Below are 14,031 nucleotides of genomic sequence, written 5' to 3'. Positions count from 1 at the left end.
AGACCAGGACACATGTCGTGTAGCATGTGGTGTCCGATCGATAGAAGGCATCAATAGGCAAAGTGTGGACGCCAATGTTATGTTCTTTCCACTAGTCGGTGACCCATAACACGCGTGACTGCCGCAGACTTACACCAATCATCAGCCGATCGACTCCAAGAGGATATCATTGCTGATCTCCTTCTCTAGATCGATGACAAAGACATCGATCTACTGGGTGGCAAGAGGACGAAAGAAGGGCACTCGAGCGACGACATTAAACTCTTGTCTCTGTTAACGGTCGAGCGGCGACCTTAAACTCTTATCTCCATCAACGATTGAGTGGCGACCTTAAACTCTTGTCTCTGTCAATGGTCGAGCAATGACCTTAAATCCTAGTCTACGTTAACGGTCGAGCGACAATCTTAAACCCTTGTCGTCATCAGCGGTCGAGCGGTGATCTTAACCCCGGGTCTACATCAACGATCGAGCGGCGACCTTAATCCCGGGATCACCTCAACGGTCGAGCGGCGACCTTAGACCCCAGTGTTCACATAATCTTCCTCAACGGTCGAGCGACGACCTTAAACTCTTGGCTCAGTGAGAGGGAAAGCGTCGATGAATATCCAACCGTGAACCCGGGCTACTCAAAAGCTCGAAGTCTTCAAAGTATAGTGATCGATCGGCACTATTCTTCGAAATGCTCCTAGGGTCGATCGGAAGTTCACAGAATCATAATGGAACTCTGAATACAAAAGAGATCGATCGGTTGGATAGACTAATCATGGACGATCGGAGAGACGAGGCCACGAGTTCTTGCAATGCTAAAAAGAATTGAAAAACATACAAAGAGGTAAAGCTTGTCGGAACGGACAAGCATTCATTAAGACTTCAAAAAATTTTACAAGAGCTCTCGACCTCACTCAAGGTAATCTAGGACATCATCAGGCAGTGATGTGGTAAGCTTGTCTTGGCTTATGATGTTACTGGTCAAAGCTATCGACAGACAGCCTCCCTCTCGGGGCTGGTCAATAGCCCCATCAATGGCCAGATCAAAAAGGCGCAGAGCCCGATTGGTGACCTTCTTGTTGAAAGCATCTGAGCGGAGGTAATTCTTCTTCATAGCCTCGAAGCGGTTGGGCTCGGCATCTTGATAAGTTTTTAAGGCTGCTCAGGAGGCCTCCAGCTCATCTTTCGCGGTGGCCAACTCATTGTTTTTGGCCGCGAGTTGGCCTCGAAGAGCAGCTTCTTCAGCCAACTAGCTGTTCCGCTCGGCGACCAGGAAATCCTCAGCTTCCTTGAGTTTTTGGGCGAGGGCCCGGGCCTCCTTATTATTCAGTTTGAGGTCTTCGATGGCCCGATTCTTCCTCGCATTAGCCGACTCAATCTTGTTGTCAAAGGTGGTGACCTACTTATTGAGCTGAACCAGTAGAGTGGCCTGCCCTGAACTCTTGTCCCGTTCGGCCTAGAGTAGTTTGGTGCTCTTCTCTAGATCGGCCCGCAGTTTAGCCACCTCGGCGTTCGTCAGCTCTTGAGCGGCGGAGGATTGGCCGCTCGGCGCCTTCATCTTCTTCACTTCCTCCTCCAAAAATGCAAGCTTTTGGCACATGGCCAGTCTCTCCGCTAATACTACAAACAACGAAGCGAATATAAGCACTGATCAGAAATAAACTATGAAAATGCAAAACTTACCCCAGTAGACATCTGGGTGTGGTTGTCCGCGAGTGCCCCAGATGCATTCTCGCCACACGGGCCCGAGCATCAGCCTATATTTGGGCGAGCGACCCTTGGATGATAGTTTGGTGCTCGGGAGCTTGGGACTCGGCGCTAGATTCGCGCAACTCCTCGGTCGGTAGGTGGAGAACCGCCGTAATATGGTGTTGGCTGCTCGGACCCAATTGTGCAGAAGTTGTCCGTCCGGATGATCGGGATGAAGACGCCGGACTGATACTGGACTTCTTGGCCTTCTATTTTGGTGGCATGAAGGCCACTGGTGGCGCGTAGACGGTTCCTTGGGGCAAACCGGACAAGAGGGAGTTCAATCTGACAACTCCGGAGCATCGGACTCTTGGACGGGAGCGAGGGTCGACGTCTCGACCTATTCGACAGACCTCACCCCCGAAGTGGCGAAGCGTGAAGAAGGCTCCGCTAGGCGCCTCTTGCGCCTGATTAGTGGTTCGACAGAGGAGGATGAGCCTGAAGCCCCCTCAACCTAAATGACCGGAAGCTGTTCGAAAGGAGGTTGGGAGCCGCCAGCCGCTCCACCACTTACCAAGATAGGAGCCGCTTCGCTCTCGTCTTACGGCTCTTCTTGTGAGCTGATTGACTGCAGGCCGCGGCTCCCCAGTTCTTCGACAGCAGCCGCATTGATCGCGACATCCGTGAGCTTCACCTTACCGGCCAGACGTGCGCGTAGCATGACTTCGGCTGCAAAAGAGGAAGAAAAATCAGTTAGAATCAAAAGAAGGATTGAAGAAATTGCATACCTAGGCTAGTCGGAAGTCAAGTGCGGATCAGACTCAGACCGAAGATATAAAGGACACCCTCCAACAGTAGTTTGTGGATGTCATATTTTTGACCGGCTAGCATGGAAGCGGCGTTGAGATAGTTCGACTAGCTCTTGTACTGTTTCAGGGGAGGCTGATTCGCCACTTCGAGTTGCCAGTGGGTCAGGAAGTCTGGCCACTCGAGAAGGTGTACAAAAAAGAAATATTCCCTCCAGTGCTTGTTGGAGGTTGACATCTTGTTAAAGAAAACCAAGCCCACTCGGGCTTGGAAAAGGAAAGTCTCCAGCTCGGACAACTTGGGATAATTAAAATAGTCAGGCGGAAAAGAACGACGACCCCGCACAGTAACCTAAAGGAGTTTGACACTAATTGGTGAAGGGAGATGTGAAAATATTTACAAACTGCGGGAAAAAAGGGATAAATGAGGAATCGCAAACCTGTGGTAAATTGATTCTGAAAGAAACAAATATAGCCGGGCGGCAGAGAATTTGGTCGATCGGAAGGAGAGGGAAGAAGGACTTGATAATCAGGAGGAAACTTGAATGCAACTATTAAACTCTTAGCATTGCCGGCATCAAATCGAGACTCGGTAGAGGTGTACCAGAGCCCAGGGATGCCGACGGGAGGCTGTGAAGAGCTCACCGTCACAAAACAAGGGAAGGTGAAGAGATGCAAAGGAAAGAAAACCTACTGGCGGAATTATCACCGGAACACAGATGCCAAAAAACTCGAAGACGAGTAAGTATAGACGCCAGAAGACGAGAAAGCAAGGGGTGATGGGAAGGAAGCTTACTGAAAAAGGTCGCTAGTGGAGCAGGGAAAGAGGAACATCGTCGGAGCACAAAAGCACGTGCTTTTAAGCCTCAGGGTCGGGCGACCGAAGCTGCCCGATGTAGGTCGTAGAAACCCAGGCCGAGATCTGACCATTGAATTTGAACCACCAAACGTCACATCACCAGCAGATACCCGCCTGTCACATCAGGCGTGCGCCGGCAGTGGGCAGGATATGTGGCGCATCACCACGGGTCGACATTTAATGAGGGCATGGGGGCGCACTCAGCCTTAATGCAAAGAGATTTACATAATTTCCCAGAAATCTAGATGATGTAAGTCTGGCTCGTGCTCACCCAAGTGTAAACCTTCGTTGTGCCAATCGGGAACCGAGCAGACCTACAGTCGAACGACAAGATTTAATAGGTTGATCGGCAGAGAACAGTCACAGAGCCGATCGTTGCACCACATTATCCCGATCGGGAACCAAGGAGTGTAGCAGCCGATCGGGTGGCGAGCTACACAGACAATTTTGTCCAGTCAGTTAGACTTGCAGCCTCCTTCGACTAGACTTAAGGGGGAGGCATGTAATGCGGTGATGATGAGGGCCCCACCCCGCGGGCACGGTGGAGGTCAAAGCCAAGACAGTCAATGCTCGGATGTCCACGGCCAATCGGGTGACCATGCCCCGACTAGAGGGAGAAGGTCCCGATCTGCCACCTCCTTCGACATGGGGAGAAGTCAAACGATCGACGCTCAATGGAGATGAGGTGCAGAAGCTGAGTCGAGCGGCTACCCCACTCGGCCAGACAGAAGAGTTCGACATTTGGTAGAGTTCAACTTCGCCCGAGCGGCTACCCGCTCGGCGAGGCAACAAGATTTACAATGGGGCCACGACTGAGCGAGCGTGATACTGGCACACCGATGTTTTGGCCAAGCGGACGTAACAAGAGCACAGAGGAGTTTCGGCCGAGCGGACGCATGCGACGAAGTCCCGGTCGAGCGGACGGGACACAAGGACGGTGGAGTCCTGGCCGAGCGGCAAGCCCGCTTAGCCCAACAACATACTCTTTCTGATATCCAGCAACATCCTTTTGGGAGTTGGCGTCGTTGACACCGGGCATGGACAGCCAGAAGATCGTACGGCGGAAGCTTCCATTGTTACTTTAGAGATATAATCAACCCGTTAAGGTACTGTGTCAGAGACACTTTATTAACAAGTCTTTTCAGAGAAAACTTTGGGAAGCATGCTCACCTTAGGGAGCGTGCACGTGCACTACAGGAGCCCTATATAAAGGGGGAGTCCAAGCATCGGCGGAAGTATGCGATATTCACTGTTTGCACTACAGTCTTCTTGTTGCTCCGCCTTATACTTCATCGTTGGTGACTAACTTGAGCATCGGAGGGCCAACGCCGGGGACCCCTTCCCTGGCAGGGCACTGACATGGTTTGTGTTGTAGGTCCGAGCGAAATTTACAGACGGTCAACGGGAGCATCACATCCCCAGCTTTCCATCTCTTCGACTTTCGGACAGGATCAACCAATATAAATAATAAAAAAATAGTAACTCTGAAAGGATAACCAGCTAAAAAATCATTCCATCGCTCTCACTAAACTAAAAAAAAAATAAAATTTTAAATTGATGAATCAAAATTCAATACTGATGGAACAAAGTTTATCATTAAAAATTATCTCCATTATCAAATGTGACATAAAAAAAGTAGGAGTGATTTTAGTTCATTAATTTAGGATTTTAGTTTTTTTTTTAACTTTGGTAATTTTGGTACAGGTAATAGAATGAGTTTTTGATTGATTATTGTTTTTAAAGTTATTATTTTTTTATTGTTTATATAGATGTATATATAAATTTTATAAGAATTTTTATCAAAGATATAGATGAATTCAATAAGTTTTTTTAATTATTATAAAAAAAATAATAAAAAGATACCATTGTCAATTCAATGTAACCCTTTTACCGAAGGATACAGTGGTAATCAGTCTTTAGTACTATCAAATTCATATATATCAACTATTTATATCAATCTTATCCCTTTTATCAACCTTTATATTATATCACTGGTAAATATATTGATCGCTTTACAAACTCAAATGTGTTATTTATATATGTTTTATGAGTGACAATTTATATCCTCATGAAAAAGAGTTAAGATTTATGTTGCTTATTTAAAAAAAAACAAGCAACCATGAATAAACAAATCCCAGATATTTTGGAAAATATTAAAATAAAATGGGAAAGAGGTGGCCCCCAAGACAATTGTGGGGCAGTGCTAATGGAGTGTTTTGGCGTGCGCCCTATGAGACCTACAAGCTCCTCAGCAACATTCCCCTTCCTGTTCCTTTCCTTTCACATATATTATTATTTTCATCTTCCATTTGTTTTCTCCTTTCAAGGCCTAGTGTTTCACCACCTCTTCTAATTTCTCCTCTCTAACACAGTAAAACTTAACTCCTTTAACCCAAGTCTCCCTTTATTTATCATGATCAGCTTGTTGTATAAGTTAACTGTGAGCTTGATGGTCACGTGGATGTTGATGGCGCAGGGACCGGAGGACAAGTTTGAGCTTGTGAGCAAATTTTCAGAATGAAGCAGGTGGAAGATGAAAGTACCATGGTGACTTTGGTTGTAATGTAAAAGACAATTCCAATTGTGCAGCTGTTTCAGCAGATGTTTGGTAAGTGGAAAAATAATGATACTGACAAGAGTTTTACAGCTACGCTTGAGATATTAAATCATCACAAGTCGTTTTCTGCTGTGTTTTTTTTTTCCCCTTTAATTTCGCTGGCTCCCTGTCCAAAATCTTTGATTAATAAAATGCCACAACCAAGAAGCCCAAAATATTAGAATGACATGAACCTTAGCACTTGCATGCGATCTTGACCAGTCAAAATTGTGTCTAACATGTCGAATATATACAGAATCAAGGATGGCATATGATTGAAAATAGCACGTCACCATGATCAATTCCATGAATCCTGCTTTTCCCATCAACTCTCTCCTCCTCATTCCTCTCGACCTTGTCTTTTTGCTAGAGCCTACCAGACAAAGCCATCTTATCCACAAGTACATTCCGGTCCCTACGCCTTTGGATCCATCTTAATTTACCATGTGTTTAACATAAATTAAGGCATGTCGACGTCGTGCCACTTTCACTAATACCAGCTGTTTACCATTTCCAAGTATAATTTAAGTCTGTTCGTGGACTTAAATCAGGCTGTTTAATACTTTTGTCGAACCCATTCTAACTAGTTGCCTGTTGAGCCATGGGCATGCGCTAGCACACATTTCCATGGCCACTTAAATGCTTTAGCTTTTGGACGAGGCAGCTAGCAGAGAGCATCTCATAATGGTTTCAAGAAGTAGCTAGCCTGCTCCTGTTGTGCTCTCATGGACACAGGGAAGGGGATCCTCTTCTTATTCCTCCTCCACCTCCTCTTCCAACACTGGGTGGGGGTGCCGATGATGGTCCCTACTTAACACGCCAAGGCTTTGCTCATACTTTGCCGCCGCTCGTATGCACACCATCATGCCGCCTCTCGTCATCTCTTCTGCAAACTGCATCATATTGTCCTGCTGCTCTCACTTCGCCTTCTCCTCTCTGCTTTTGGCTCAGAGCTCGAGGTGAGAGAGCTCTGCTAACTGGCTCATTGTGCATGCTGAGTGGGTGGCGATGTAATCAAACACTCAGAATTAAGCAAGATGGCATTAGTGGCCGCTTTGACTTGTAATCTCTCCATGGGCGTTGACATCACCACGTGGACCTTGTGGGAGCAATGTGAAGCGAGAAAGATGATGAGCTTTGCGGCATGCAGTCATGGGAAAGCTCGCCAAAATTGGCATCACATGGGTGCAGCGAGCGCCATGGCAATGCTGAGTGCATGTGCTTTGTGGTGGGTGCAAGAGCACAGCCATGCATGTGACGTTCTCATTGAAGGGTAGCGAGTGTGCCATGGACGACTACTGCGTAGACACATATGATACAACGAGTATACTAAATTTAATTCATTTAACAAAACAAATATATTTTTTAATTAATCACAATAATAATTCATATTTATGATCAATCTAAGTTTAATGCGGTGCAATGTTTAGCATGCAGATCAAAATCTAACTAATATATAAAACTATAAATCGTTTTATTTTCGTTATTTGATCAACCGATTTTGAATGTTTGTCCACCTTCTTCTACTACAAAATTAACCTAATAAATAATCAAGGATCTAGAGTTTAAATTTTAACTGTGGCACATTATAAAAAAAAATTTTCTCCAATGAGAAGTGAACCTAAGGATATTGATCATTTGGATGTACCTCCGTTAACATTTTTCGATTTACTTTAGTGACCGATAAAAAATATTTGTAGGATCGGATCGGTCACCTCTAAAATTACTCGGATGAAATAACTAGATATCTGTTGCCAACTAAAAAATATGATTAATGATCAAAATTTTCATTACTAATCAATCGCTAAATATGTTTAGCCACCGATTAATAACTGAAATATAATTTAGCGATGAATTAGTTAGGGACGAAAAATACCCCCTTAAAGCTAATTCAAATCATGTAATACATAATTAATTACAACATTCAACATTAATCACAAAACAGCATTCATTCAATATTCAAAAAAAACATTCAACAAAACAAAACAAAATTCAACATCTATAACATTCAACATTGATAACATTTAACAAAAAAAACAACATTCAAATACACTTATTCATCACAAAAACAATCAAATGATTCTATATCATCACATCACATCTTGTTAACAAATAAATACACTCATAAATTCTTTGGCTTCTTTCTTCTCACCATCTCATCCCATCCTGCATTAAGTATATCTGATATGCTTAACAAAAATAAGCACATGCATAATTCAAATTCAGTTAAACAAAAAAATATGATAGATTTAACATTACATTTTTTTTATTTTAAAACAATCTCATATGTGAATCTACTTATCTGTTACATATTAGTTAGATAACTGGATTATACAAGAACAAAACTACTTATTAGAAAAATGGACAAACTCATAAATACAAGTTTAAAATAATTTTTAAAAATATACCTTAATGAAAGTTTGGATATATGCAGGTGGTAATATAGAATATAATATCAAATAAAGTTCTTTAAGTGTTGGCCTTTTATCTACATTGTTCTACAAAAAGATGTAATACAACTAGAGCAAAATATATATCAAAATTAATAGAATCATTTCACATATTTTATGTGTGATAAATAAAAAAATTAAGTTAAAGGTTCACACACCCCATAAAAACTGTTGTTATTATAATAAGTTACTTATTAGTAGCATTTAGGTCTTGAGTCTCTTGTAAATCAAATCTTATGGCGTATGAAAATTTAGACTCCACTATGATATGAATTCTTGCATTTTCCGCTCTACTGCCATCTTAACTCGATCATGAATTGACTGCTCACTGACCTAAGACTACTTTAATGTTATGACTTGATCCCTCAATTCTTGATTTTCTTGTATTAACGTTTGCACTTGAGTAGATAAATAATTGGGACGACCCCTGAGCCTAGGAGTCATCACACGATCATATACAACTTTTACCTAGGAGCCAAGGCCATAGAGGAAATTCTGTTTCCTTACATTGACAATCTCATAATATATATCATTATGACATTGTCTGATAAAGGAGGAGGGTTGCATTAGGTTGTTGGATCGTAAAAGTCGATAGAGGAGGGGGAGGGTGAATATCGATTTAAAAAAAGTCGAAAAGAAGATTGAGTACGCAGCGGAAAAAATAAAATTAAACCAACGCTAACACAAGTAATTTTTTTACTTGGTTCGGAGCCTTGGTCGATTCCTACTCCAAGGCCCGCACTCGTCGAGTGCTTTCGTTGGGCAATCCACTAACAATTCGAATAATGCTTTACAAATTGAAAGTACAGGAAATGCTAAAAGAGATGAAGTACCGACAATAATCAAAATAAAAGAAAGAGCGCGTTGTCGGAGAAGCTTCAGCGTCGCAGGAGCACAGCATAGCAGAGCAAGCGTCGAAAAGTCTTATTGTTCGTTGTCCTTTGCTCCAGGGTGCATCCTCCTTATATAGGAGTCTCCTGGCGCTCGGATCCCTTCCGGGCGCCTAGAGTGTGACGTAGCCCGTCCAACCTGAGTGCTCCACGTGGCGCCGTCGCCTGGGGATAATTTTTGCACTCTGGGTGCCCGGATCCCTTCTGAGCGCCCGGACCTTTGATTTTTCAACAACCTACAAAAATCATTAGTCCGAGGCAAAATACAAAACTACCCTGCAAAACAAAGTATTAGCACAGTTAAGTTATAAGAGTAATAAAAGCAGTAATTAGATTCCGTCTCCTCGAGACCGAAATCTAGTCACGATTTCAACTTAGATTTTCGAAATGGATCTAAGTTGGATTGACACCTAATGTTCCCTTCCCGAGAACGCGTTCTCACAGTCACTCCCCTCCAGTGACTTACCTTAACTTACCTGCCAGACGTCCGATTAACCCTTCGACCCGTCTGAACTTTGTGCCAGACGTCCGATCATCCCTTCAACCAGTCTGGACTACGTGCCAGCTATCGTGCCAGCTATCAGGTCCGAAATGGATTTAATAATTTTAAGAGTTTCAAAAATAATTTTTAAAATAATTTTTAAAAGAATTTTCAAAATAATTTTTTAAAGTTTCTAAAATAATTTTTAAAAGAGTTTTTAAAATAATTTTTAAAAGAGTTTTTAAAATAATTTTAAAAAGTTTTTAAAATATTTTTTAAAGATTTTTAAAATAATAAATTTTAAGTTAAAATTTAATTTAATTTAATTTAATTTAATTTAATTTTAATTTTAATTTTAATTTTAATTTTAATTTTAATTTTAATTTAAATCCTTAGTCATCTCGCCCGATCTATATTTTCAATCAAGAAATCCTATAATTTTGTGAGATGAATGAGGTTCAGTTTTAGAGTTTGGTTTAACTTTGTGTTAGATTCAGGTTTAACTTTGGGCTCAACAAGTAGACATTCTTTAGATCAACTGTTGGGCTATGGTGAGTCATTTGGACATCATTAGAGTAACCATACATTCGAGGTTTTCCAAATAGTCATATCCACTGAACTTAATACAAAACCTTGGTCTAACTGGTTATGATCCATAAAGGGTACCTTCGGTTAGTTTCACTAAGCCAAATACATCAGGTCTAAGCCATATCTTCCTAAACATGCATAGACATAGTTTCCCTAACGTACTATCATCCAAAACTTCACCAATACCATTGATCAAGTTAAACTATTATCCCTTTTGAACTAGTCTTAATTACCCTGCCAGGTAGGTTGGTTTTGGTTACCCTGTCAGGTAGGTTAATTTAGAGGTGCCAGCTATTCTGGAGCCTCCCCCTGACTTATTGGCCTATATTTTTAAGTTTTAGTTCTAGGTTTATGTTTGTTATTTTTATAATTATATTTAACATGATGATAATATGATTTTTGATGGGTTCTAAAATTTTTTGATTTTGATTTTGTTGATCTAGGATTGCATTTTGATTTTTGATTTGGTTTATCATATTTTATATAATATATTTTATCTTTAGATATGTAATATTGGTTAATTCCTACTTGTGTGGTTAAACACACTTTCGGAACCCAAGCTTTATCTTGTTGTTTATGTTAGGTTATTAATGATTTAAATATTTTATTTGAACTTGTAGCCAAGTCCGGTTTTATTGTAGACTGCTTTTTGACTATTTAAGATTAGATCTAAATTCTTAGATCTTGTTGTAAATTTTTCTAACATACTTTTTAATTTATTATTTTCTATTTTTAGTGTTAAATTTTCTTCCTTAAGTGTTAGGTCTTGAGTTGGATTAGAATTTATGATTTGTTCCTTGAGGTTTTGGTTTTCCTCAAGGAACAATTTATTTTCATTTTCTATTGTAGTTAATTTTTTATTTAAACAGGAAATAATTCTAAAAACTTTCTTATTCAAATTAAAACATACCTCTTCGGGACCTTTAGAAATGAGTACGGACTCGTGGCTCGATTTGGGTTCGGACCTGTCTTCCGGTTCGTCCTCCGATTCTTCTTCACAGGTCATTAACGTGAGGTGACTCTGGTGCTTCTGATCTTCGACCTCTGATTCTTCTGAGGAAGAGTCGTCCCAGGTTACTTTGAGAGCCTTCTTCTTGGATATCTTTGACTTGTTGCTTTTCAATCTCAGACACTCGTTCTTGTAGTAACCTTTCTTGTTGCACCCGAAGCAAGTCATGTTCCTTGGTTCAGATGGGGAGTTGGTCTCCTGCAGGTCCTTTTTGCTGAAGCTCTTCTTCCTCCTGGTGAACATCTTCCTTACCAGGTTCACCAGGTATTCTTCGTCTTCAGAATCTTGGTCGAACTCATCTTTAGATTTAGGCTTGGTCTTTTTCTTTTCCTTGGAGGGACCTGCAAACAAAGCAATACCTTTCTCGGACTCGGCGTTAGTCTACTCGTGTAATTCAAGTTCACAGAATAGTTCATCTAGTTTCAATTTAGATAAATTTTTAGAAATTTTTTAGGCATCCACGATAGATGCCCACAATGTATTACGCGGAAAAGCATTTAAAGCATACCTTATTAAATCACAATTTTCCATTTGGTGGCCTATCGCGTAGAGTCCGTTGAGGATGTCTTTGATCATCGCATGGAGTTGACTCGCTGTTTCTCCTTCCTGTATTTTAATATTAAATAATTTATTTAATAAAAGGTCGCGCTTAGTTATTGATCCTGTTCGAGTGTTGAGTCGATGAAGGCTGGGGATGTGACGCTCTTGCTGACTAGTTGAAGACTCCGAAGACGTGGATCCTCTGTTGCCAGAAACCTGCAAACACAGCGCCGAACCGGGGAGGGGTTCCTCGGCGATGGCCCTTCGACGCTCAAGTCAAATCTTCGGCAGAAAGAAGAGGACAAAGAAGAAACGAGAACTGTAGTTACAGTATATTAGTGAGCCTACCTCCGTCGAAGTCTGGGGGTCTTTATATAGGGCTCCCCAGAGGCACGTGCATGCTCCTCGAGGCGTGCACAGTCATCAAAGCATACTTGGAATGGATGTGTCAGAAATGTGCGCCTGTCGCCATACCTCAACAACACGAGTATATATCTGACGTGACAGTGGAAGCTTTCACCGTACGATTCTTTGTCTAACCATGCTACGGACTCTACTGCTGACCATGCCTTCTGTCGACGTCACTGGTCTCTAGGAGGATATCGCTAACCGCTCTTTCTGTCCTTTACCAGTCCGCGCGGATGGGCCATTCGGCTAACGCCCTCCCTGGGTCGAGCGGAGGTCACCTCGGCTAGCGCCCTCCCGAGGGATGTCCGCTTGGCCGGTTGTTTTATGTCCGAGTTCACCATTTCGGGCGAGTGATCTCTAACTGCAGGACTGATGCCTCGTCTACTGTCAGCCGAGCGGGATGATCGCTCGATCGTTATCCTTTCCCATTTTGCCTTAAGAGCGTTAGAAACTCGGCGTCGAGCCGAGCTATCGAGATGTCGGGTCGGCTCTTCCTCCCGCCGATCAGGGAGGTAATTCGCCCAGTCGACCGTCTGCGGGGTGTTGACCACTTTGACCTCCTGTTGGACGGGCTCCCCCTTTACCACCGGATCACATGCCTTCCCTTCAAGTCTAGTCGAAGGAGGCTGAAAGTCCGACTGACTAGACCAATAGTCCGGTGAGAGGTCGGCCGGTCGGCTAGTAGGCGAGCCAAATCCCATTCGGTTCCTACCGAATGGACCTTTCTCCCCCGGTCGGTGCTTTGTGCCTTTGTACTTTGGATATTTTCCCTCATCGCTATCAAGAGGGCGGGGGCCGGTCAGCTACTGCTGACGCCGTCTGAATCTCCTCGTGATGTGTGCAGATCACTTCCATTAAGGTCGAGCACGCACCCATTAAATGCTGCCCCGTGGGGGGACACCACATGTCGCCAGCGCAGTCACCGCACGTTCGAGGTGACAGCTGCTGATGTGACTTTTGGTGGTTTGAATTCAACGGCCAGATGTGCACTCCAATTCCTGTGCCCTAGATCGGACGGCCCAGCTCGGCCAAGCCCTATCTTTATAAAGTTGCCTCACTGACATCTACTTTACAGTTGCTGCTTGCGTGCTCGTGTGCTTCGGCGGTTGCTTGTATCAAGTGTTCCGGTGACCCCCTACTTTCTTCTCCGATGTCCCCTTTTCCTGTAAGCTTCGCCTCTTGTTTCTTTGTCTTCCTTTCTTGCCCTATACCATTTTCCTACGTCCTGCTTTCTTGCCCAGCGAACCTCCGTGGGTTTTCCAACAATCTTCTGAACGAATTCCTCTATTTCTTCGTTTTTCGCCCATGGCCAGTTCTTCCCAACCGGTTGACCTCGCCCCGGGTCCATGGTACACCACCATGGAGACCCGATTCGACGAGGGCGATGCGGCGAGCTTGATAAACACCTTTGACCTCCCGACCAACTATGAAATAGCTCTGGCCTCACCTTCCGACCGGCCACATGACCCGCCGCGCGACGCGATTTGCTTTTTCCGTGATCAATTTGTGGCCAGCTTGCGATTCCCTCTCCACCTATTTTTTTTTGTGAAGTCTGCAACTATTTTCACATCCCGCTCGCCCAGCTAGTCCCCAATTCCTTCCGCCTTATGTGCAACGTAGTTGTATTGTTCACAACCCACAACATTCTCCTAAAACCCCAAGTATTCCATTACTTCTACTACCCCTAGCATTCCGAGCTGGGCACCTATTTTTTCCAGTCCCGGATC

Source organism: Zingiber officinale, chromosome 2B, assembly GCF_018446385.1.
Source record: "Zingiber officinale cultivar Zhangliang chromosome 2B, Zo_v1.1, whole genome shotgun sequence".
NCBI classification, from domain to species: Eukaryota; Viridiplantae; Streptophyta; class Magnoliopsida; order Zingiberales; family Zingiberaceae; genus Zingiber; species Zingiber officinale.
This window is presented reverse-complemented; position numbering follows the sequence as displayed.